The sequence below is a fragment of the Ceratotherium simum genome, chromosome 1 (assembly GCF_057802395.1).
Source record: "Ceratotherium simum simum isolate JZ-2026a chromosome 1, ASM5780239v1, whole genome shotgun sequence".
NCBI classification, from domain to species: Eukaryota; Metazoa; Chordata; class Mammalia; order Perissodactyla; family Rhinocerotidae; genus Ceratotherium; species Ceratotherium simum.
The window spans coordinates 6,878,884-6,901,435 of record NC_141900.1 but is presented as its reverse complement, the minus strand read 5'-3'; the positions used below and the strand labels follow the sequence as shown (position 1 = coordinate 6,901,435).

At 45.1% G+C, this 22,552-nt stretch overlaps 1 protein-coding gene across 8 annotated transcripts in view; it reads left to right on the top strand.

Moving 5' to 3' along the window:
- Window positions 1-22,552, top strand: part of GRB10 (growth factor receptor bound protein 10) — a 196,274-nt gene that overhangs the window by 31,367 nt on the left and 142,355 nt on the right. The window lies entirely within an intron of this gene.

The following is a 22,552-nucleotide window of genomic DNA, read 5'->3' as shown; positions in this document are numbered from 1 at the left end:
TACTAGAGAGTGTATCAGTCAGCTCAAGCTGCCATAACAAATACCACAGAGGCTTGAACAACAGAAATGTACTTCCTCACAGTTCTGGAGGCTAGAAGTCTGAAATCGAGGTGTTGGCAGGGCTGGTGTCTCCTGAGGCCTCTCTCTCCTTGGCTTGTAGATGACTATCTTTTCCCCGTGTCCTCACGTGGTCTTCCCACTGTGTGTGTCTGTGTCCTTATCTTCTCTTCTTTATAAGGACACCAGTCACACTGGATTAGGGCCCATCCCAATGGCCTCATTTTACCTTAATTACATCTTTAAAGACCCTGTCTTCAAATATGGCACAGTCTGAGGTCCTGGGGTTAGGGTTTCAACATAGGAATGTTTGAATTTAGCCGCTAACAGAAGGGACCCCCAGCCCAAAGGGCTGAAGGGAGGCTGAGGGATGGGAGTCCATTGTCCTTGGTACGAAGGTCCTGGGCTGTCTCTCCACCTTTCCTCCCTTCTCTCCTTTCCCCATCTCGTGTCTCTTCCTCCTGCTTTTTGTTGCCTTTCGGGACCTTTTGTCCCTTTGGGTTTTCCTTCACTGTCTGCAATGCAGAAGGAAGGATTCTTATCCTTTGTACTAATTGGGTTCATTCAGCAGATGCTTCCCGAGGCTTAGCGTTATGTTAGATGTGAATAGCATTTTACATACCCTGTTCCGAATTCAAAAGTACACATGTGGGAGTTTTCATGTTTCCTTCTAGAAAGCTAACGTGAAAGTTGCTTTTTTCTGGAGTATGGTGTTGTCCCTGTGAGTCAGTGGCCCGTTGTAGGGACAGCGTCCTGCATGGAGTTAGGAGTAGCTGTAGCTTGTCCCGCCCTAGTCCCGCCAAGTGAGGCTCACTTCTGATGAACCATAACCACCTCAGACTTTCAACACCCTCCTGGAGGAACAGGCTGTGCCATCGGGACAGACTGCTTTTTGTAAAACAGAGGCCTTTACCTCCTCCTCACAGCGAGATGAATGAAGGTAACAGAAGTGCTCTATCTCTGGCTTTTCACAGAAGCTGTAGAAATAAGAGTCTTCTAGGAGAGTGAATCAGAGTGAAAATAATTGATCTATGGCTGATTATAGCCCTCCCTCCTGATTCAGTGTCTGAGACCCAGGGCACTGGTGCTGGCGGCCAGGTGCTTTGCCTTTGACGGTGAGGTTCCTGAAATGTCGGGCGGGCGTGGCGTGGAAGGCAGGTGCCCGGCGATTGGGTGGGCTGATGCTGTCATGTGGAGGCAGTCGTCCTCCTTGGTCGGTCCCTCTGCTCCTTTGTGCTGCTTTTGTCCTTCATTTGTGACATGGGAGTTATAATGAGTGGTGCTGAGATTCCTTCAGGTTTGGGACTGTTTTTGTTTCTGGCAAGCCTTTACAGTGGTGAAGAGACGCATCTGAAAAAGGCAAGAAACCTCCCTGACCACCTGCCCCCGATCCTTGGATCATCTGACCAGCCTACACCTCTTGTCTTTTTTCTCTCCGGTCGTATCTTTCAGACGCAGCTCTCTTTCAAAGCCTTGAGCCTCTGAATTCCGAGAGGCTGATCAGGGACCTCTTGGCATGGACACAATGTTGAAATGAAACCTTGTTTCACAGTTAATCCTCCTGTTTTGGGCTTGAAATCTAATTATCAACGGCAGCTTAAGCAGTGGGGTTGGCTGCCGTGGAAGACAGTGTGGGTGTGCCTCATCTGCCCTCCGAGAGTGGGGAGCTGGGTGTGTGGCCATCTGGCTGTCCCCGGCTTCACGACTTGGAGTCCCCATGGGGATAGTTGGGGTAGGGAATAAGGGGTGGCCCCAAAAAACCCCTTGGGGTGGGAAGTTCCACAACCGTTTTAACCACAAAACCCTTTCTTGACTGGACCTCGCACATGCATGCCTCTCATCCAGCATGTGAGTGTGGGCCCAGTGGCCGAGCCAGGGGCCTGGCTGTCTCGAGGGCAGTGCCAACCTCGTTGGGTGCAACGTGGGCTCCTGGACATCCTTCATGAGCCACTGCATTAATGAGAACAAATCTGACCCAAAGTTAGACTCTGCTAGCTGGAATGCTTTGTATAATGTATTTGCTTGAAACCGCTCGTAGATTAGTTCTCACTTTCCTTTTTTCTACTCATTCCATTAGTTCCTGGCAAGCACCCATTTGGTACCAGGTCCCATCGTAGGTGCTGGGGCTACTGTGGTCTATAGGCTGCCCACAGCCCCTGCACGCACGGAAGGTATTTGTAGTAACAAGATACTCCATTAAGATCTCCTGTTCTGTTTGCTGTAAGAGTTGGAGCCCAGTCCCCTTGTGTTTCAGAAAGATGCTGCCTCACAAAATAAGAGGGTCTGAGAGGGACCAGTTAGTGGCTAATTAGGGAAATGGTTATTGTCACAGTAGGCTTCAGTTTGCATCCAGTGCCTGGATATGGGCGAGCCCGCTGTGGGAATCACGGATCCTGGAGTGACGGGGCCATGGGTGATAAAGTAGGAGAGGGCGATGGGCATCAGGGCAGCCCTCCCACCGTTCTCCTTGACATTCACTGCATCTCAAGAGCCCTGATTGTTTTGGAGTCTTAGTGGGGAGAGAGAGAAAGGTATAAATGATCTTAATTGTCCAATTTCTGTTCTGCTACTCATGATCTCGGAGAGGTCTTTGAGTGTTTTCCTCAGGCCTGCGGCCTCTCTGGGACCATGGCTTAGCCATCCTGTGGCTCTGTTTTTTGTTTGCTTGTTTTTTTCTCTTTAGAGAATTTTTAGGGGTTGACTTGGGTCAGAGTATTGCAACCCCACGCTGGGTATCTGCTGCAGCAGCCTCCCCGCAATGGCCTCACCCTCTGGTGCGGTGTTGTCCCTCCCATGGCCAGCAGAGGTGGGTTTGCCCCCAGTGGTGTGGCTCTCACTGGACTCTTATGGACAATAGGAGGGCGCCTCTCTCACTGGCCACTTACCCTTGAGATGCAGTCAGAGGAGGGCTAGTTATTGTGGTTGCAGCTATTTTACTTATTTAACAAGACAGAGCTTGGTCAAGGGTAGAAACCATTTCTCTGGCCAGTTGCATTAATCATTTGTACTTTCTCATTTACAGTAAGTTTAAACCAAAGTATTCTCAGAATCTAACTAAAAATGGAATGACTTCCTCCTTCCTCTTTCTCAGGACAGAAAATCACAGTTGGGCCACACAGCCATTTCGATCCTTAAGGTCAGCTAGCCATGAACACATCTTCAAGAAACTCATATGCTTTGGTGTTATGTCTTCCTTCCTTTCTTGGCATCCTCTTGTCTGTGAGTTTCTGTAACAAGGCACTTCCCTCTTTTGGCAGCCTTTTGTATTCTTCTGTGGAGTGCCCATATTGTTTTATTTCTGCCTCATTTTGGGCACTTGATCTAGCATGCCATGATATGGTGATGTTGCATATGTCTCTCTCCCTCACTGGAAAGTACTGGAAAGCAAGGATCATGAGGCATATCTCAGTATTCCTGATCAGCCAGCATGATACCTTGCACATGACAGAATCTCAATAAATATCTGATCAAATGGTTCACTCTGTTGGGTCCAAATACAATGGTGTCTTAGCACATTATTGCCTGATGCAAAGAATCTAAAAATCACTAGTCTAAGATTGAAGGAAGAAAAATAATATTACCATCTTGCTTGTGAGACACTTAGAGATGTAGCTTTTCCACTCTCATTTGTTTCAAGAGTGTTTGTAATTCTCATAGAAGCATTTTTTTGATGACTGCTCTAAAATCCTTGTGTGACAGTTCTGACCTGAGTCGTCTCAGTGCTGGCGTCTGTTGACTCTCTTTTCTCATTCAAGTTGTGATTGTCTTTGTTCTTGGTACGACAGGTGATTTTCATTGTATTCTGGACATCTTGGGTTTATGTTGAGAGCCTCTGGATCCTGTTTAATCTTCTTAGCAGGCAGTTTTCCTGTTGATGTCCAGCCGCAGTTCTGTGTGGGAGTGGGTATCTGTTGCCTACTGGGCCTCGCAGACACCACCTGGAGGGCTGACACTAGACACCTTGTTACAGTCAGTTTGGGTGGAAGTTCAGCTCCTCCTTGGCCCCACTTATACCTTCCTGGAGCAACACCCCCCTTGCAGCCAGGTTGGAGGGGAGACTCAGCTCCCAACTGGGCCCCCTGGCTCCAGGGTAGGGGGAGTGGAGGGCCCACATGCACAGTCTTATCACTTGGTGGGGTGGGGGACTCAGCTCCCAATGGACCCTGCTGGCATGGGAGTTGGGGGAGGGGGAAGAAATGCCAATTAACCCCACATCTCACCTCCTGTGCCCTTCATGATGCCAGGAGGGGTGGAAGCAAAGCTCCCCATTGGACCCTGCTGGCACTCCCCCTGCAGAGGAATCGAGTGTCCACTTCCACTGGATGAGAGAAGATCAGCTTCTGCTCTGCCAGGAGACACCCTTCCGGCAGATCAGAGTGTGGCCACCTGCTTCTGCCAAGTTAGGAGTGGGAAGAGGGGTGGAAAATTAGTTTCCACTTGGCCTGCTGAAACTGCGATGGCTGGGGTCAGTTTTTCCGATGGTGTTTGGCTGGAGTAGGGTGGATATTGTCAAAAAGTTTTTTAGTTTTGTTAGGCCACCCTTTTCCTGGTCCTTTGGTGGCGGGAACATGCTTTCTTGGAACTTTTCTTATCCCAGCCTGTTGGTGGTTCCTGGTTGGAGACTTCTGTAGTGCCCTGTCTGGGATCTGTGGGAGGCGATAAGGAAACCTAGGAACTCACTGCCATGTTCTTCCTCAAGTCCCGATGTCCCCAGGCAGCTCCCCTCTTCTCTCCACCTCTTAGAGTCTTCCTCTGCTTGTTGTTGTGTGAGGTCCTTCGTGGCTACTCCATCTTGTCTAGAACTGGAAATCTCCACTTTGGCTTTTAAGGTTTTCTATTCAAAATCTTTTACTGGGAACGTGGTGGTTGAGTTTTAGAAGGAGCTTTAGAGAATAATCGTTTGGCTCCTTATGAGGTTCAGCCAAAAGATGAAAATAATTGTCAGAATTCCATCAATACCTGTTAGAAGCCCAAGTGTTTTTAAAGTGAAGTGGACAATTTTTAAACCTTTAGCACGTAACTAAATTGGAAGAATTATGACTCAGTAATCTTTTAAAGACTGATAACTAATCAGTCTGGTTTCTTTTCATGTTGCCAGTTCATCTCTTTGCCATGATTCTTCCACTCAAAACCAAAAACAGCTATTTGTTGCCATTATTTCTGTCCATTAGAGTTGGGAGAAGATCTGGTTGCCACTCAGGACGTCTTGGTGCCTTGATTTTGCTGACTACCAATATATCCTTAAGACAAGAGTTTCTCAAGAGAACTGAAATCGTATTGAAATATTCCTAAGTATTGATAAGTTTCTGACAACTTTGGGGATAAGATAACAGGTAGTATTTCTTGAAGCTTAGTGTTTTTAAGCAGTGATAATATCAAAGTTGAATTTGGACAAAGTGGTCTGCACTTTGTTATTTAAGATAAGTCATGGGGATCCAAACCCAGCAGCCTCGGCTCAGGCATAGCCCCTCTGTAACGCCCCCAATGTCACAGAACGTGGTGGAGTGATGCCTGGCACGTCTGCCCCCTGTCCACACGTTGTGGGTGCTGCTGCGGGGAAGTGGATGGCAGTGCAGAAAGGACTCGCTCTACGGAAAGAGGAGGTGATGGCTGTACACATGACAATCACAACAATAGCTGATGTGCATTGTGCTCCTACTGCAGTGCTCTTGTGAGTGACTTCTGTGCATTAACTCACGTGACCTTCACAAAAGCCCTCTGAAGTAGATACCTCTCCCTGTGTTACAGGGGAGGACACCAAGGCACAAAGAAGTTAAGTACAGTTCATTTATGTTATTCACCAACCCCATATTTGTGAATTTGCCTACTCGCTAAAATTTATCTGCTCCCCCCAAATCAATACTCGTGACACTTCTGCATTCACTCGTAGACTTGCACAGAGTGGTGAAGAATTCGAGTCCTCTGACTGGCACGTTGAAAGACGACGATGCTTTGCCTTCTTACTTCAGCTCTCCAACTCTAAACATGTGTCCTTTCTGCAGTCTATTTGGTTCTGTGTTTTTCACATTTTTACGTTTTTTGTTGGTGATTTTGCTGTTGAAAGCATAGCATATAGCATAGTTGGTGTTCCTCAGCACAAGAAAGTTATAATGTGCCTGACAGAGAAAATATGTGTGTTAGGTCAGCTTTGCTTGGGCATAACTTATAGTGCTATTGGCCATAACTTCAATGTTAATGAATCAACGACATATATATATGTGTGTGTATATATATATTTATAAGGTAAGTTGTCTTTAAACAGAAGCACACACAAAATAAAAACACACAGAATATTGATTGATTGATAACAGTGTTTTGACAAGAGGCTCACAGAAATCAAACTCCGTATTTCCCCTAGGCCAGTGGTTCAGTATTCACTGATTCGGTATTCACTAATTCACAGCGTAGCTACTGCAAATGATGAGAATGACTGTTCTTGTTCTTGGCCACACCAAATCCTTTGATATCCTTTTCTCCTCCAAATTGTTTTCTTGTTTAAAAAAACAGTTTGAAGTATAATTGAAGTACAATAAACTGCACATATTTAAAATGTACAATCTGAGTTTTGATATATGTAGGCACCCATGAAACCATCACCCCAATCAAAGTAATGAAGATAAATCCGTCACCCCCAAAAGTCTCCTCCTGCCCCTTGGCAGTCCTTCTCTCCCACCCTCCACCCATCTGTTTTCTCTCACTACAGATTAATTTGCATTCTCTAGAGTATTACATAAGGGGAACTAAAGGGAACTGATGTATTTTAATTGGCCTCTTTCCCTCTGCATAATTATTTGGAGATGTGGCTGTATTGAAGCATGTAGCAATAGCTTGCTCCTTTTTTATTGCAGAGTAGTATTCCTTTGCATGGACCCATCACAAGTGGTTCATCCATCAATCCGTTGATGGACATTTGGGTTGTTTCCAGGTTTTTGCTGTTTCAATATAGCTGTTGTAGATTGCTTTCTTTACTACATTTTTACTTCTTTCTAGGCTTGTAGGAATGCTATGTCCTTCCTTCCATCCTTCTTTCTGGATTTGATCTCCTCCTGCTGAGGTCCTGGGCGTCTGGTTGGGGCACGGCTGTGGGTCCACCAGTCATCTGCATTCCAGTCTGGGAGAGAGCAGGGGTGGGACTGGTCAGAAAGACAGTGTCCAGGGCCAGCCGAGGCAGTGGACGAGGCACCAGGCATGGATGTCTCTCTCTCACAGGGCAGAGCTCTGGGCACATGGGGATCCACACCTACTTAATTCTTGCTAAGTCTGATCTGTAGTGTCAGGAGCCAGCCATTGTGGATCCTCTGAGTCTACCTTTATTTTATTGATTTTACTCATATTCTAAATGGTTAAAGATAATTCCTGGGAGCACAGCAGACTTACCTTTCTCCTCGGATAGCCCAGACTTTGGTCCGGGAGGGCCCATCCTTCTGGTCATTGGTGAGTTACCTTGGGACCCTGGAGATAAATGCAGGCTGCATCTGGGGCCTGAGTGATTCATCACCTAAGGTGTCCACTGTCTTTGTCCTCCTGTGAAAGTGGCCAGTGTCATTAGACTGGGAACTTGGGTATCTTTGTGATGTAAGAACATAGCTCTTCTGGCATTGACAGTGGGAATGGCTTGACTTCACAAATATTGAAGAATAGCCGTGGGAAACCTAAGCATGCTAATTATACATATTTGTGTCTGCTGTCGGTTATTTAGAATTATGGGTAGCACACTCTAGCGCTTTCGCATGTCTCACCCGGAGAGCAACTCTTGCCAGGCTTAACATGTTTGTAATCATGGAAGCTTCTGTTGAACAGGATTGCCCTAAAATGCAGGCATGGAAGAAGAAGAATGACAAAGGAAACTTTCATGTGTGCACCTGCTGAGGTAGGAAACAAGGTGTAGGAAGGAAACCTCTTTTTTTTTTTTGGTCTTTGGTCCTTATCCAATGTTGGTAGCTCATTCAGCTTTTCAAATAAGTTTTATATATGAATGTTAAGAGGAGCATCTACCAAAATGTTGCATATGGCCATCTTTGAAATTTTCCAGAGGACTTTCTGCCTTGGTACGTCCCAAGGGAATATACCTCCCGAGGTAGCAGAAGGAGCTCTTTTTTTTAGGGTGCTTCCCTGTGGAGAGCTGCGAGAGGGCTCCTGTGTGTTGTTGTATATGATCTGTAGGCCAGACATCCCAACTGTCTTCAAGAAACAGATTTTCCTTTTTTCTTTCTGAAAGTGGGGGCAGCCTGGCAGCAGTATTACTGAGGGAGTAGCAGAATCAACAGGCTGTCACAATCCATTCTGAGTTGAAAGGAGGCTTAATTTTTTTAAGTTACAGTCTCAATTAAGGGAAGATGGAGGAATGTAATAACATGCAGTGAGATTTATGATAAGAAGTACAAACTCTGATTGAATAGCTCCATTTAAAGCATTTCATGCTTTCAGACATAATAGAGCTGTAGGCCTGAAGACAGGATGGAGGAGAGGAGGGTAATGTTTCAGAGGTGCTCTCTTCTTTGTACTGTCAGGCGTTATTTTGACGAATTACTTCATAGACAAACGAGTTGATGTCTGAGGGTCCAGAGGGTGTGTGATGGATGCGGATGACTTCATCAGGAGATTATTACTTTCTTAGTTATTGCAGATTTTAGAACCAATGGGGGAAAAGATGTTGCTTTGAAAATGACAGAGCCTGCAAATTATGCAAATTTCAGAAGAAAAACTCCTGGTGGTTATTTATAGTGACTCTCATAATGTAGGACTAGTGTGGCCAGAGTAGATACGAATCTATGTTTTTTGAAACAAAACAATTTAAAATTTCATTTTATAATTATACAATAAAGAATTTTTGTAATAAAAATTTAAATTTCATACAAAATAGATTAATATGTTTGTAAAAATCTGGAACTTCTACGTTTGAGGAATTTTTAGCATCATGTAGACTATAGAGTGTAGACCCGTTCAACCAGTTTTAAGAGAAAACGAGGCTTGTTTCCAATATGTATTTTGATTTAGCACATCTTCCTAAAGGAGGAGTTATGACTTCCCATGATGTATTGGGAAGAAGTGCCCTAGTAGCTTTTCCCCTTTTTGGGATGGATCTCACCCTGTCCCTGAAACCAGAATTGTTTCCCCGCAGAGTCTGTGTGGCCAGAATGGATATCATTATGTTTCACCCTAACCGGCCTCCATTCCCTGAGGGCTCTGGTCCCAAGGCCCAGTCCCAGCCACAGCATTCAATGCTGGTGTTGCTGAAAGCCGGACCACAGGTTCCTGGTCTGCAGCACCGCCTCATGTACTGTTAGGACTGAGGAGGAGGACGGTGTGTGTTGACGCTCAGCTCGGAAGCTGGCCCATCGTACATGTCCAACAAGGGGCTCTTTTCCCCACCTTTGGTACCTGGATATTTCCTCCCAGTTCTCGGCCTCGGGCTCCATCCTGTGTTGCCGAGGTAGCCCACGTTCCCGCATCTCTGTGGTTGCTCTGCCCCCACCTCCTTTCTCCCTCTCCCTGATTTCTACCACTTTCCCAGGCTCAACCTGCGTCCCCAGCACAGAGCCTTCCCTGACAGCCGTAGCCCTCGTTAGTGTCCGTCTGTACAGCACTTGACCCACGTGAGATCATTTACAGTCAAGTGTATGCTACTGTCCAGTGTCGCTTCTGTGTCCACCACCAGCACTGCTGCCCAGTGGTGCCCACCGGCCGTGGGCTCAGGTGCTGTGAGGCACGCGATGTCTGGGCCTCCCTCCCGCCTGGCCCCAGGGTTAGGTGTGTCCCCACTTCCCCAGAAAGCACTGCCTGGGCCAGGTTTCGGCCCTGATGAGTGGCAGCAGGGGTCTGAGCAGGCTTCTTGGATTCCTCGGGCGTGCCCTTCTGGTTTGTGCTGCCCCCACCCAGACTCTGTGCCTCTCCAGGGCAGCCCCCTACCTGCCTGCTCACCTGCCTTTCGTGGGCTGGGGTGGGCTGGGGGCTCTGCGCCAGAGGGGAGGCGGAGGGGAGGAACATCTTGATCCAGGGCTTCCTTAATTGATCTGGATCCTGGGACCTCACTGAGGATGAGAAGGGTGATGTGCTCCTTGTTAAAGCAGATCTGCTTCTCTCCGCCCTGAGGGAACAACGTTATTTGCATCAGCGTGCAGAGATGAGAGGATGGCTCATTTGTCCTGTCTTGTTTTCTGTAAGTTGTGTACCTACATTTAGCTCATCTCTTATAGACTGAACCCTTAAGAAGATAAATTATCCTATAACATTTGGGATTAGGTTGTATCTAGACTGGCAGGATTTTAACTGGGGTCAATATAGGCTTCGTTTTAAAATACTAGAAATTGTATAGGAAGGCAGTTAGTGATCTGCTATCTTTCAAACAAATTTGAAGCATTTAGCGAAAAGTCACGAAGGAAAAATGTGAAGGGGCTGAGAGCACCCAGCTGGATGGTGGCCATGCCCTCACCCGGCACATGGGCCCCGTCCTTGACTTAGACTCATCTCACTCTCACAGTCACCTGGCGGGTGGCACCACAGTGAGGAAGGACCTGGAGTCTTCTCCAGGTCATGCTGCGGGGGGTGCAGAGTTTGAACCTGGCCTTGGCTCTGCTGCTCCCTTGCTCTGGCTCTTAAGGAGGAAACAAGAGGCTTGGAACAGAAGGCTGGTGCCCTTCCGACATTCCTTTCAAGTCTTTGGAAACAGAAAGGACTTCATAGTAAAATGAGTTTGGGCTTTATATGGAGCCGCATGGTTTTATTTTCCTCCAGTACTTTTCTGAGCCTTTAATCTAGCAAAGCAGCTCTCTCAGCAGAAGTGGAGTGGAGCACTTTTCAAACATGGGTGCACCTTCTCGGGGCCCTCTGGTTTTTCTTCCTCCACCCCCTCCGCCCTCCCATTCTCCCTCTGTGTCCTCTGCCTCCTTTCTCCTCGCTCCCTCCTCTTCCCTCCCTCCTCTTCCCTCCTCTTCCCTCCTCTTCCCTCCCTCCTCTTCCCTCCCTCCTCTTCCCTCCCTCCTCTTCCCTCCCTCCTCTTCCCTCCCTCCTCTTCCCTCTGTTTCCACCCATCAGAGGCTGGGGGCTTAGAGGACCTATTGTGAGGGCCTTGCTTTAATTCTGAGAGGTGGGGGCACCGGCAGTGTGTGGGTAGGGGGCAGAGCACATGATGGGGCCTGGTCTTAAAAGGATCACTCTGGCTTCTCTGTTGAGAAAGCTGCAGATGGGCAGGGAGAGAAGCCAAGAAACTAGAGAGCAGAGTCATGCGCTTGGACCAGACGCAGTCAGGAGAGAAGTGGTGCGAGGCTGCACCTACTGAATGGGCGTATGGAAGACAGAGTGGAATCATGGACGACCTCAAGATCTTTGGTCTGAGCGAGTGGACGGACGGTGTTTCCATGTACTGAATGGGAGGAGCAGTGTGGGGAGGATGACCAGGGCTTCGATTTGAGAGGCCAGGGGACAGCCAAGTGGCGATGGCAGGGGGAGTTGAGTATATGCTCCTAGACTTCAGGGGCAAAGTCTGTAAAGACATGAACGAGGGAGCCTGAGCTTTGGATGATGTCTACAGTGATGAAGATGAGTGAGCTCACTGGGGAGCGAGGGAGGGAGGGAAGAGATCTGCGAAGTGGGTGCTGGGACTCCCCCCCAATATTTAGAGATCTTGGAGTTGGAGAGTCACTTACAAAGGAGACTGAGATTGGGGCCCGGTGAGAGAGGGGGACAAACAGTTGAGGTGGCCTCCTGGAGGTCCTGGGAGGCAGGGGTGAGCTGAGGAGGAGGCTACCAGTGTTCATGAGGACTGAGACCTGACCTGTGGCTGCTGCAACATGGACGTGCCTGGTGGCCTGGATGAACGTGTGGGGAGAGGGTCAGGGAAATAGAAGAAAGAATGGGAGTCACTGTTGTGGGGAAACTGAAAGATTCACAGAACCACAGGGAAGTCCCTGAAGGTTGTGTTTTAGTGGCTACCATTGTCCTTATTTACGTTGCCCAGGAAAGGCCATCGAGTGTCAGCGTGGTTCCCGTGGTGTGGCAGTGGTGTTCTCGTGACCTGACAGTGTGGACTCCTCTCTTATTTCAGTGGAGTCCTGATCCTTGGAATAAATTGCTTCACTATATAGCTTATCGCCTCTTCAGAGGGAACTTGTGAGTTATTCAAGATACGCCAAGGACAAAATGCTGTAATTATTTCTCAGGCAAGACTATTTTTCAATTAAAATTGGTATATTTAAAGTGAATTTATTCAGGTTATTTGGAAACACTAGCAAAATATCATCTAATAGATCCAGTCTTATTCTCTGCCCTGGGCCCCTTAAGACAACCACGATGAAACAGTGAATGTGTCTTGATGAGGCTTAAAATTCCAAGGCTGCTACTAGGAAATCAAGCTGGAGGCAGTAGAAGCCCCGGAGTTATAGGGTCTCCTAGCGTTGTGACATTGAGTTAACCTAGACCGTGATCAATGCTCAATTGTTTAGTCTTGTAACCTGGTTACCTTTAACCTTGTATCCTAGTCAAGAATAACGTGAGACTTTTTGCAGCATTGACTGTATTTATCATTGACACTGTGGACGAAAGTTGACCGTCAGCTCTAACGCTGTTTCAAACCCACCGACCAGGCTCCATCCCCGATGGAGGGACATGCAGTGGCTTTGTGGGACATCCCTTTCTTGCCAGTCCCCGTGTCTGACAGTCGTTGTTAGGTGAACCCGAATACGTCTTCCACGGTGAACAAGAGCGGATCCTGAGTCATGACATCAAGGAGAGTCCCCTAGTTTCGTGGGACTGCGGTTCCTGCGTAACTCGTCCTGGGTTTGGTGGGTTGGTCTATGGGGGGACTCCTGGTGATAATGTAGCTTAGAGACAGATATTTCACATTAGGATCACTTAGCTTTCTCCAGGGCTGAGGTGTGACTGAGAGCACCTCCGAAACGTTTCTAGGCCAAGACGACGTCTCCCCAGTGAGTGCTTAGAAGGGCTTCACATGTCAGGGCTTTGTGCTAAGTGTGACTCTGTTAAACACTGAATTCATAGACTGAAAAATCAGAGTGTTTATTTGTCCCCCAATAATCAAGGTGGTGGACGGGGGGGGTGGTGCGGGGGGATCATAGAATTACACACTTTCTATGGCCTGATGTATTGAAAGGGCTGTGAAATTTAGGAAGAAGCCTGACATTTATGCTGGTTAGAACTGTGGGAAACATCTAAACCAGGGCACGCTGCTTGTTAGCACAGTTATGGTCGGCTTTCCGGACATCGTGAGGGTGACGGTGTGTTCCGTGACTGCATTCCGAACCCCTCTCTGAAGTGCACTTCGGATTCTGGTCTTGCTTTTCACTACTTTGTTGAGCTGGCAGAAGCGAGGTTTGCTCTTCTGACCTGTAGTTTATATAAGTCTGATGTTATGAGAGCCAAAAAAATGATGAGCTTTGGGGGTGGCCCAGTGGCGTAGTGGTTATGTTTGCATGCTCCACTTCGGTGGCCTGGGGTTCGCAGGTTCGGACCTACACACCGCTTACCGTGGCAGGCGTCCCACATATCAAGTAGAGGAAGATGGGCATGGGATGTTAGCCCAGGGCCAGTCTTCCTCAGCAAAAAGTGGAGGACTGGCAACAGATGTTAGCTCAGGGCTGATCTTCCTCACACACACAAAAAGATGATGAACTTAGCTAAATTTGCCAATAATCATGGCAAAGTTTCAGAAGGTAGGGCAGCATCACTTTTTTTCTTTTTTTTTTTTTTTGTTGGTGAGAAAGAGTAGCCCTGAGCTAACATCGTGCCCATCTTCCTCTACTTTGTACATGGCATGCCGCCACAGCACAGCTTAATGAGTGGTACATAGGTCTGTGCCCGGGATCCGAACCAGCGAACTCAGGGCTGCCGAAGCAGAGTGCGTGAACTTAACCACTATGCCACTGGGCCGGCCCCAGCATCAGTTCTTTTAAGAACTAAAATACAGTGATCACATTCACTTATTTTTGGATAGATAATTCATGCACTTTAACAGGTCCAAGGGTCTTCAATGAAAAGTGATTTCCACCCCCAATGCGAGTCTCCTGGTCCCCCCAAGGCAATCCTGCTGCTGGTTGTTAGTGCCCTCCTGAGAGGGTGTCTCCTTCCCTGTGGTGGGTGCTGCGCCCTCTCTGTTTCTTTTCTTTGCTCCTGGCTCCCTTCGTCCCCATATACCTTGGAGCACCTGCATATAGAACCACCTCCTCGTTTGTTGCTACATCAGTGTTTTGTAATCCAAGCAGTCCTGTAGTTTTAGGCTATTCAGTTGTTTCCAGCGCTTTGCTGTCAGGAGCAGCTCTGCAGTGAAGCAGCCCGGATGCAGTTCAACGCGGTTACTGCCGCGTGTCGCTCCTGTGGGGCGTGTGGGGCGCCCACATCCCATTTTCCGAAGCACCGAAGACTGGAGGTTCTTACCGCTCCGGCCGTGAATGTGGGGGCCGATGGGGAAGAGGGGGACTGCAGGCCATTTATGAGATTCACTGAGAGAGTGAGATTAAGGAGATCTGGTGCTGCCGTCTTCAGTGTTTTATAATTTAACCAGAGATCTCAGTCTAGAATCTGGAAAGTGTGATTTAGATATAATTTCTTGAGCCTTTTTTCAAGTTTTCTTTAGATGAAAGTCCCCCATCAGGAACCTGGGTTTTATTATAGGGACAAGAGTTTTACTGAGGTGTTGATTAGAAGGACTTTTTGGAGTGTGTATATTTTATAAAGTGTCTAAATCCAAGGGCTGTTTTATGGAGCGTCCTTAATTTTTCTGATAAAGTTTGAACTATTTTCCCTACAATTACAGAATACAGATTACAAATTACAGGTTTGTAGGCAGCAAAGACAAAGCAGAGTGGTGGGTTTTTGTTGGTATTAACCTCACTAGTTCCCTTGTGAAGACAGTGCTTCTAGGGCGGTGGGGGTGCACTTGGCAATGTGGGTGTCATCATGGTAATTTTTCCCTTTTTGACTTGATTTGGTCTCTTAACTTTTGTGTCTCTTTTTGTGGTTTGGCCATGCAAAGACCTGTCCCTTAGAAGACACTCGAAGACGTAGAGTAATTTGTAATAATTCATAAAACTCAAGTATCAAGGATTATCATAAGTAGTGATACCAGTAGTGAAAAAAAAATCTTTAAAGAATTTCATGTGTATGAGAGAAAATAAATTATTTTAAAAGGACCTTAATTTTAGATCTATGTGTAAGTAAGCCACATTTTAAATTTAAAATTATAATGGTTTTTCTTCTTGCCCCATCTTCCTTGCTTCCTGTCCCCTGGTCACGCCCAGGTGGGATCCCCTTGTCTGGAGAGCACCTGATCCTTTTCTCTGACTCACAGGCTGCTGGCCTGCGGTGGTTCCTTGCAATTTCTCTGTCCGTGAGGTCCTGTGTTCGTCATGTGACCCTGGGCAGGTCACCTGGCATCTCAGAGCCTGTGTCCTGATCTGTGGAATTAGGACAGTCACCCTTACAGGTTTCAGAGATATCTAGGATTCAGTGCATGAATGTGGGTTTCGTCTTGTCCTTGTTGTTTGCACACCCTTACCCATCATGGAGGGTGTTGTTTCCCCTGGTGTGCATTTATGATGGAGGATGTGAGGCCGCTCTGCCTGTGTGTAGCCTAGGCTGTTCTCTGTGGGCATCCTTGCTCAATTGTTTGTTGACTTCATCCAGTGACGCATACCTCACGTCAGTGAGTCATTCCTTATGGGAGCCTCTGGGAGTCAGATTAGCAATCTGACCTCTACGCCTTTGTGTTAACCACTGCAGAAGTAGAGACCCATCTTTTAGAGCCCAGTGCCCACGTGGTGAGGGTAGCTAGAAAATGAAGATGAATGTCTAGCATTGGCCTTTCCTGGGTCACAGGAACTGAATCTTGTTCCTGGGGAGTCTGCATCTTAGCTCAGGGCTCAGACCTGGATTTGGGCAGAGCAGAGCCCAAGGACTGACCACACAACTGGCCGGTGTGGGTGACCACAGGCAAGTTCCTTCCACTCTCAGTGTCCTGGCCTGTTGAGTGGGGACAATAATGGTGTCTCCATGGGGGATTGTTGAGAGGATTCGATGCTTCACACAAATCAGTCAGTAAAGTACACAAGGAAGTGTGGCCGTCTTCGAGTGGGCTGTGGTTAGTGTGCTGCTTGCTCTCACCTCCACTTGCCTTTCAACAGCTTCGAAGTGGATTCAAAATGACAGTTCATTTGAAAATCTTGCTGGTTTTCTGCCGGGAGACTGACCAAGCCTCCTTTGGTATAAGGTACTGTGGATACTTGAAGAGAATGTTCCAAACAGGTCTCTTACAAAATACCAAGAATATAAAATCAAAGGTCATTCTCATAACATATGGTCGAATTTGGACCCTCGGACCTAAGAACGTGCAGTTTGAAATGATGAGGTCGTTCTTTGCTGTGGGTGATTAAAATAGCTATTTCACCTGTGTCTCCACCCCCCATGCCTTGTGGAGAAAGGAGAAAGTTGGTGTTCTAAAAGGGATTCTTTATATTTGCATAGGAGAAAAATAATATATTTTTAAAAGGCAGAAAACATACCAGTTGGGAACTGAGCCCTTGGGATTCAGTTACGGCGTTTTGAGTAAGTGATTATGTTTTTTACTTCAAATGGCTTAGGGGTAAAGTACCTCCTCCCCAGCCCCCAGGAAGTGAGATGTGATTCTTCAAAGCTTTATTGCCATTGGCTCCTAATTTTTTCTCCTTACACACATCATAAAAGAAGGAATGATAATTGTAAATAAAAGAGATACAAGCAGTGGTTCTCAACTTTGGAAACACCTAAGGAGCTATGAGGAGCTCCTTATGTGGAGTGCAACTTGGCACATGGAGTTTTAGAAGCTCCCATGGGGAGTCTAAGGTGCGGCCCAGGGGTTGGGAGTGGGTCAGCGTGCTCTCACACTTTAGTGTGCAGTAGAACCACCCTGGGCTCATAAAACAGACATTTTGGGGCCCCACCCAGAGTTTCTGATTTAGTATGTCAGGGTCTGGGCTGCAGAATTTGCATTTTAACAAGTTCCCCGGTGTTGCCTCCCAGTCTGTCCAGGGACCGTGATTTGAAAACCACAGGCCGTACATAGGGTTCTGGTTTAGAGCGTGGGTTTCTGGACTGAGCCCCGTCACCTCCTTTAGGCCTTCCCGTCAGTAGCCCCGGGACCTTGGCCACTGCACTTCATTTTCCTCTCGTCAACAACGGGCATGATACTAGTATACACTGTGTGCATGTGTGTTTGCACAGACACAAATGCATATACTCACTTAGCCCAATGCCTGGTCTCAACAAGTCCTTAGGAACCTTTTTTTTCCTTGAAATAATTGGTAGCAGGAGCCTCACAGTCCGTGGCTTTCTTTATATTGGGGAGTGGAAGGAGGGTGGGTTTTACTCAATTTTATCTCCAATGTTTTCTATTTTAAGAATTTTTTTAGGTTATTCTGATTTTGGCATACATTTTTAATAAAAGTTATAATTTCGTTGGTTTCCAAATTTATTTCTTTATAAATGTCCATAAAATTACCATATGATTAAAAAATCATTATATTCCTTTCCTTTGGTTAAAATTTTGTATATTGGTGGGTTTTTAAAATTATATTTGTAGGAGATTTGTCTCTTATCATCTTTCTTGAATTTTCATAAATTTCATTATGTTTTGCTTTCCGATTTCTTTTGACTGGATTTCCTTTTTTCTGGTTTAAGGATGGATTCGTGTTGTTGATTTAATTCCTTTTTTCTTTTGGAGAAGGTACAAGGGGTATGGCTTTCGTTTTACTCCTGTTACTAATCTTGCCTCATTCTATCTGTCTTGACACGTAATGGTGTTCATTGTCCTAACTGTCCAGAGACTATTGTATTAATTTCCCCCATGGGCCAGTTATGTAGGCCAGAGCTTGTTTTTGATTTTCAGGTAGCTGAGTAGTTGTTTCTTACGCATACGTTCCTAATTTCTACGTGTGTTGTGTTTGGCTGTTGCGTGGAGCCCGTTGGCACTGTGGCCAACCCTCCCTATGTCAGCCCTGGGACGTGCAGGGTCCGGTCTGTCTCCAGCCGGCTGGCAGGAGGAGGCCGACACAGGTGTTTCTTGAGCTCGAGAAGTCTTAATGTTTTAGCGAAATGCACTGATATTCTTTGTAGCTTAGGATTTTTTTAAAATAATAATTTCATAGACGTTTGTAAATCTATGCAAACAGCAACTTTTCATGACTATCCGTGAATTCTATTTCATCATGCATAGTATTATGCCTTCTTTGTATCCCAGTTCCTTCCTTTTCCGTAATTGACGAGCCAGAGTCCCCAACAGCAAATAGTTTTTCTCAGTTTCTCCTTGGAGGTCTTAGGGGTTTTGTTTGTTTGTTTTTAATGTAAACTTTTTTTAAAGCTTTTCTCTTTCAGTTGGCCTTGAGTGTTTTCTTTTACATAGGAATGTTTTTGAATATTATTTTGAAAAGAAGGGAATTGGACAGTTGACGTATATTGCTACATGTCATCTGTCTTCTGAATAAATTGTTCTGTTTTGAATACTTTTTCATCTTTCATCTTCTATTTTTCCTTTGATGTTTAAAGTATTATTAGTTCCTCTTTATCCTTTTAATATGATTTAGAATGCCAATACTCTTTTCAGTTCAAGTGATCGTCCTCATATATCGTGAACGTTGCTCAATTATATTTTTCCTAATACAGAGCAGGATCTTCTGGTTTTTATGGAAGGTACAGCTTTCTTTTTCAAAAATCCTTCAGTGATTTATTTTAAGACTTGAAGCTTCTCTTTTCGATCTTTATTTTTAAATTAAATTTTGTTGCTTAATCTGTCCATCAACAATTATACTATTTAGTCTTCTTAGTTTGCAGATCCTTATTGGATCTCTACTATGTGCTGTTCTGGGTGTAGCAGAGAACAAGACTGAGTTCTTGAACAAGAACGGATTTAGTTAACTATCTAAAAAGTGAAATAAGATTGATGTTCGGATCCTGCCTATGGCCGTGACACGAAGAGGACAGGGCGATGAGCTAGTGCTGTGTGTGCTGAAGGGGTCGGAAGTGGCTGGCAAGCTGGCTGTCATCTGAGCGTCCTGCCAGTGAGGGTCAGTGTTTGGGGGTAGAGAGGAGACGGTATGAAACAGACGTTCTGGAGAATACAAAGTAAATTTCCTGAGGAAATATAGTAGACTTTCCCAGCAGTATTAAATGTGCATTTTGGATTTGTGGTTAAATAAAAATAGAAAGAGTCCATTTAGCACAGTATGTGACTTCAGGGGTCCTGGAAGCGGCTGGTTGTGTTCAGCAGAGGAGTTGTGTTTGTCTAAGAGTAGGTCAGAGGAGGAGGTGGGCACCAGAGCTTGGGCGTTTGCCAGGGAACATGTGGAATGAACTGCTGACCCTAAGCTAGGAAGGAGAGGAGTGTGGGTGGGGTGTGACGTGTGGGATAGGCGTGGTCGGGCCAGCGGGCAGCAGTCTCTATGGGCTGGAGGGTGTGCAGGTGTGCAGGACAGCGGTGAGCTTGGAGACGAGACACTAGCCACAAACCCAAACCTGACCGTGTTTTCAAATTGTGGGTTGCAACCCATCGTCGTGCCTTGAAATGAAGTTAGTAGGTCACGAAAAGCATGTTTTAGTAAGGAAAATAGAGCAGAAGAGGAAGTATCAGAGTAGATCGCACAGATCCCTAACACACTCTGAGCACATTGCCAGGCGTGTCATGAGATGAGTGCACTGGCTGCATCACAGGTGGTTTATCCAGTATCCAGAGTCGTCCCGATGGGGGGGCCGCCGTGCCGCTTACGTCCACCGTAAGTGTACCTTGCAGGTGGTTGTGATGTGAAAGCCGTGCGAGTGTCATCTGCCGTCTGCCAGAGTCCTCAGAGTTCTGTTAGGAACGACCAACGTACTTTTCAGAGAAAGTGTTAGTGGGGGCAAGACCTTTCACGTTTATGACAATTGTACCATTTTAATTTAGTATAAATTGCCCTTAAAATGGAAAAAAAATAAACATGAAATGAAAAGAACAACAGCATGTTCAGGTTCAGCTGCTGGATCCAGAAGTGTAAATATTGACGTTGTTAGGAAAATGTTGACTCTGGAATCAGCAAACTTTTGACTCTGCTAGAACTATTTTTCTGAACTATAGTCTAATTAGGAAAAAAGTGCAAACTTTATGATGAAGATTATTTAAATTTTTATCACAACTTTAAAACTCAGTTAAAATGGACAGACTCTAATATGTTATTTATAGTGGCATTCTTGCAAAGGAGCACTCAACCTTCAAAATTAAAAGGACATGAAACCAGCACAGCGAACTGAACTTGTCAATAAATCCCTTTAATCAAAGGAAGAAGAAAGACAGCAGTTATTGGTACAATTTCTTAGTCATTCTACAACTGTTAATGAGAATGCCTTTTATCATTATAAAGCTGCAATATCTATTGCTTATGAAACTATTCCTCAGTATCTATATAGAGCACATCATTTTTGATAAATCAGCTGATGATCTAAAAATGAAGCTCTTTGAGGTAGCACAGTATATCATCAAATCTGTACTGCTGGAGAACATTGAGAAGTGAGGTGTTTTGTTCAGAGTGGTATAGGCTTTTCAGTCTCCATGAGAGCACAGTTAATAACAGTGCTTTTAGTCTTTGTCAGGTATAAGTGGCAAGATAATTTTTGAAGGGCTTGCTGTATGGGTTCCATTTCACCTCCCAGACAGCTGAGTTACCTAGAGTTACAGAACTGAGAAAGGCTGTTGCTGGCCAAGATAAATCAAAATGGAAAAGCTATAAACAAGTTCCAAGTGATGGAACAAATGTGACCAGAAAACATGATAGTGTTATTTAAAAAAAAAGAAAAGCTTGAATGTAATAAAAGTGATACTTGGAGTCACTGCTTTATACATCACCAAGCTTTAGTGTCCTAAAAACTCCTTCTGAATGTCATGGTTGTATTAAAAAAAATTTAGCAGAAGTTGTTAATTTTATTAAAGGAAGATCACTGAATAGCCAACTTTTTGATAATTTTTTTGAAGTGAGGATAAAATATACAAAACAAAATTTACCATTGTAACCGTTTTTAAGTGTGCAATACAGTGGAATTAAGTACATTCACAATGTTGTGTAACCATCACCGCTATCTATTTCTGGAACTTTTTCATCATCCCAAACAGAAATTCTGTGCCCATTAAACAACCCACCACCCCCCAACCCCTCCTAACCTCTGTTCTACTTTTTATCTCTATATTAGGTACCTCAAATAAATGAGATCATACAATATTTGTCTTTTGGTGACTGACTTATTTCACTTGGCATAATGTCTTTAAGGTTTATCCACGTTGTAGCATATGTTAGAATGTCATTCTTTTTTAAGGCTGAATAGTATTCCATTGTATGTATATATTACATTTTGCTTATCCATTTATCTGTCCATGGAAACTTGGGTTGTTTCCACCTTTTGGCTATTGTAAATAACGCTGCTATGAACGTGGGTATTCAAGTATTTGAGTCTCTGCTTTCGATTCTTTTGAGTATATGCCTAGAAATAGAATTGCTGGAATGTATGTTGGAATTCTATGTTTAATTTTTTGAGGAATTGTCATACTGTTTTCCACAGAGGCTGTACCATTTTACATTCTCACCAGTAAGGCAGAAAGGTTCCAATTTCTCCACATCCTCACAGTGGTATCTCACTGTGGTTTGATTTGCATTTCTCTAATGACTAGTGACGTCGAGCATCTTTACGTGTGCTCATTGGTCATTTGTATGTCTTCGTAGAAATGTCTAGTCAAGTCATTTGTCCATTTTAAAATGTGGTTATTTGTTTTTTTGTTGTTGAGTTGTAGAGCTTCTTTATATATTCTGGGTATTAATCCCTTCAGATACAGGCATACCTCGAAGATATCGTGGGTTCAGTTCCAGACCACTGAAATAAAGCAAATATTGCAAAGCAAGTCACTTAAATTTTTTGGTTTCCCAGTGTATGTTAAAGTTATGTTGAGCCAGCCTTGATGGCCTAGTGGTTAAAGTTCAGTGCTCACCACTTCGGTGGCCCAGGTTCACTTCCTGGTCATGGAACCACACCACCCATCTGTCAGTAGCTGTGCTGTGGTGGTGGCTCACATAAAAGAACTGGAACGACTTAAAACTAGGATATACAACTGTGTACTGGGCTTTGGGGAGGGGAAAAAAAAAGAAAGAGGAAGATTGGCAACACTATACTGTATTCTATTAAGTGTGCAATAGCATTATGTCTAAAAAAAATGTACATACCTTAATTAAAAAATACTGTATCGCTGAAAACTGCTAACCATCATTTGAGCCTTCAGCAAGTCACAGTCTTTTTGCTGGTAAAAAAACGCGTTATCTACAAAGTACAGTAAAACAAGGTATGCCTGTCTATGATTTGCAGTTATTTTGTCCCTTTCTGTGGGTTTTTCACTCTCTTGATAGTGTCCTTTGATGCACATAAGGTTTTAATTTTGATTAAGTCCAAGTTTTTTCTGTGTTTACTTTTGTTGCATGTGACTTTGGTGTCATATCCTGGAAAT